Genomic DNA, 3,644 nt, shown 5'->3' with positions numbered 1-3,644 from the left:
ACTTGTCAGCTGTGTGATCGTGGGCGAGTCACTTCACTTCTCTGGGCCTCGGTTCCCTCATCTGGAAAATGGGGATGAAGACTGTGAGCCTCACGTGGGACAATCGGATGACCCTGGATCCACCCCAGCGCTCAGAACAGTGCTCTGCACAGAGTAAGCGCTTAACAAATACCAACATTATTATTATTCACTTCAACTGAAGACAGCAAAGCAGCAGGCCCCAAAACAAACAGATCCTTTATGGCAAAAATCTCGTAGGGCAGCAAGGTTCTCCCTTTCTAAGCAGACAGTGTGGGAGGGAAGATGGGTGGTCATCTTTTCAGCCCTCGTTGACTACGTGGATCGACCTCACGGTAGGTAAAATCAATCTTGAAAAATGCTGCAGCAGCGGGGAGATGAGAACCCAAGTTCTTATTGCTGATGCGGCAATAGTGAGGAATAGACAGACACCTTGTTTTAATAATAATAATAATGGCATCTGGTAAGCGCTTACTATGTGCCAAGCACTGTTCTAAGCGCTGGAGAGGATACAAGGTGATCAGGTTGTCCCGCGTGGGGCTCCCAGTCTTCATCCCCATTTTACAGATGAGGTCCCCGAGGCCCAGAGAAGTGACTTGCCCACAGTCACACAGCGGACAAGTGGCAGCCCTGTGATTAGAACCCAGGTCCCGCCGACTCCCAGGCCTGTGTTCTATCCACTAGGTGACGCTTCCCTTGAAACCTTTGAAACCGTTTCCCCTTTTCTCTACCGCTCTCATGCTCCACCCCCTCAGTAACCCCGGCCCCAGAAGGTAGTTCCATAGAAAAGCAAAATGTTGTCAAGCTGAAACCAAGATGTTGTAAAGACGCGACGGAGGGTACGTTCAGAAACTTAAGGGCCGTTTGTCTCAACGGCACTTGGAGAAGCAGCGTGGCTCCGTGGAAAGAGCACGGGCTTTGGAGTCGGGGCTCATGAGTTCGAATCCCAGCTCTGCCACTTGTCGGCTGTGTGACCGTGGGCGAGTCACTTCGCTTCTCCGTGCCTCAGTTCCCTCATCTGTAAAATGGGGATGAAGACTGGGAGCCCCACGTGGGACGACCCGATTCCCCTATGTCTACCCCAGCGCTCAGAACGGTGCTCGGCCCGTAGTAAGCGCTTAACAAATGCCGACATTATTAACTCACGACAGATTAGCCGGACAGTTACCGGTATGGCTGTTTGGATTCTCTTATCATAACATTTTCCCTCCTACTTGACCGTGAGCCCAGTGTGGGACAGAGACTATGACCTGCTGGACGTATAGAAAGCATTTAACACCGCAAAAAAAAAAAAAATAGCGTAACCTCCCTCTAGACTGTAAACTCACTATGGGCAGGGAATGTGTCCAAGTTGTTATATTGTACTCTCCCAAGTGCTTAGTACAGTGCTCTGCACACAGTAAGTGCTCAATAAATACGATGAACTGATTGATTTCCACACATTCATAACCGAATCGATAGCATCAGAGGAGGTATTCTTGGCCTTCTGATTTTGTGTATCACATTAAATGTAATTCAAAGTTTTCAGGAACCATAAAAAGCAGAAATCCAACCCATGAATTCAGAGAATTTGCTCATCTTTTGTAAAGCATCTTGAGGATGGAGATTCAGTTGTATTTACTGAGTGCTTACTGTGTGCAAAGCATTGTACTAAGCACTTGGGAGAGTACAATAGAACAGTGAACAGATGCATTCCCTGCCCACAATGAGCTTACAGTCAGGAGAGGATAATTTCCAATAACTCCAAGTACTTGGCACAGTGCTCTGAACACAGAAGATTATTCCAAAAGATACAATCGATTGGTGACTAAGATGTGTTTTACTCTCCCAAACACTCAGTACGGTGTTCAGTACAACGCTTCTGGAGAAACCGTGTGGCCAGAGGATAGAGCACGGGCCCGGGGGTCAGAAGGACCTGGGTTCTAATCCCAGCTCCACCGATTATCTGCTGTGTGATCTTCCCGAGTTGCTTACCTTCTCTGTGTCTGTTACATCATTTGCAGAATGGGGATTGAGACTGTGAGCCCTGTGTAGACCATTTCCTAAGATGGCTAATCGTTTGAGTAATTAACTTAGACATCTACCTAAAGTGCAATTGATGGGCGGCTCTAATCCACGTTTCCAAGTGTCTCGTTATTGGCGCTACGGGGGATGAATTCCGTATTGTATTTCCTCAACCTTCCCTTTGATCGGGTTTACAGGTAACGCCTATGAATCCAAAGGGCAGAAAACTGTGCTTGAAGATGACAGTCTCCCCAGCCACCACAGTGCGGAAAGCATTAACGTCCTATGGTGCACAGTGTGCTTTTGAGAAGGGCCTTAGAAGTCGCTGATTAAACGGTTCGTAAACCCATGTTTATGTTTCATAGCTGCTAGTGTCAAATATTAGTCTTTTAATATATCTTCTTTGACACTGGGTACTTAATGAAAAGGGATTACGGTGACACCACTCAAACGTCTACCCCCGTACTTGGATTCCCGTTTAGATCTGGGGTCGAAATTTATGTGGACTTTAAATATCTTTTTTTTTCCCCTTTTTCTATAGCCCAACAGTCTTCAGCTGAAAACGTTTCGGGAGCCAATATTTGGAAAGACCAATAAATAGCCTTGTAGTGGCTGCTGCTTTTGTTTTAATGCTCCCCTTCAGAGAAAGGTTAGAGATACGAATGTTAAAGTAGATGAAGACAAAATCTCGTGAGAATTTCCTGGAATAAACATTACAAAGATGATAAAAGGTGGGAGTTCCCAAACGAAAATCAAGATAAAAACGCAAGGAGCACAAGCACGGAGACATCTCAAGCAACTTTTACATGTATTTCAATCCACAGAAACTTAAAAGACCAGGAAAAATGTTAACTCAAAATATTTCTTCTGTTGGAACGTGTCTCTGCCACGTTATGCGATTGTGAAACTCTGTTTCTCTTATCCTTAGCGCAATGCAAAGAAGGAGGTTAAAATGAGCCTCTTTTCCCTCTTAAACACGGAAAAAATGTGAAGGAAGGCTGTGAGGTCAAGGACGAGTCAGGGAACTCAGTTCTACACTTTCCGGGACAACGTCTGGATGTTATTTTTCAGTTCCCATATGACTTAACTAGTGTGTCCTTTCCACAAATCTTTTGACTTCCAGAACCATGTCTGCCAAGCAGAATGATCCTGGTAGAGACAGGGAGATTCCTCAACTATTATAAATCCTAGAGGTCAGAGATTGGGAGATCTAAAAAATGGCTTGTTGGTGTCCGGGATAGATTCGCTCTTTAAAAAAACCAAACCAAAACCAAAAAAACCCCAAATTTCCTCTCTTCAGTGATTCTTTCCTAGCCTGGTGTTTGCTCTCCTTCTGGAACCGCCGTGAATAAGTCTTGACTGTGTACCTTTCACCTACCAGTTAACAGACTTCTTTCTCAGATTCAGTTCCACAGCGAAGGAGCCCGCAGATTTTGGAGTAAATAGCCCGAATTCCCGGAGTAAATAATTAACATTTGCCATGCTGATAGGTTTCATGCTACTTTTCCATGCTAATCATCTTCTTACGAAAAGAATAGAAAACCACTTGGATTGCTTTCTCCAGATTGCTCCCTGTGCAGAGAGGTACTGAAGGTTTAATGCCAACTAACCCCGAAGGTTCT

At 45.2% G+C, this 3,644-nt stretch overlaps 1 long non-coding RNA gene across 1 annotated transcript; it reads left to right on the top strand.

The window, feature by feature from the left end:
• Positions 1-2,230: 2,230 nt before the first annotated feature.
• On the top strand, positions 2,231-2,633 carry LOC114805651. Its single transcript, XR_003753641.2, has 2 exons — positions 2,231-2,358; positions 2,564-2,633. It is a non-coding gene; the product is annotated as an uncharacterized LOC114805651 (long non-coding RNA).
• The last annotated feature ends 1,011 nt before the right edge of the window (positions 2,634-3,644 follow it).

The sequence above is a fragment of the Ornithorhynchus anatinus genome, chromosome 19, assembly GCF_004115215.2.
Source record: "Ornithorhynchus anatinus isolate Pmale09 chromosome 19, mOrnAna1.pri.v4, whole genome shotgun sequence".
Taxonomy (NCBI): Eukaryota; Metazoa; Chordata; class Mammalia; order Monotremata; family Ornithorhynchidae; genus Ornithorhynchus; species Ornithorhynchus anatinus.
This window is presented reverse-complemented; position numbering and strand designations above follow the sequence as displayed.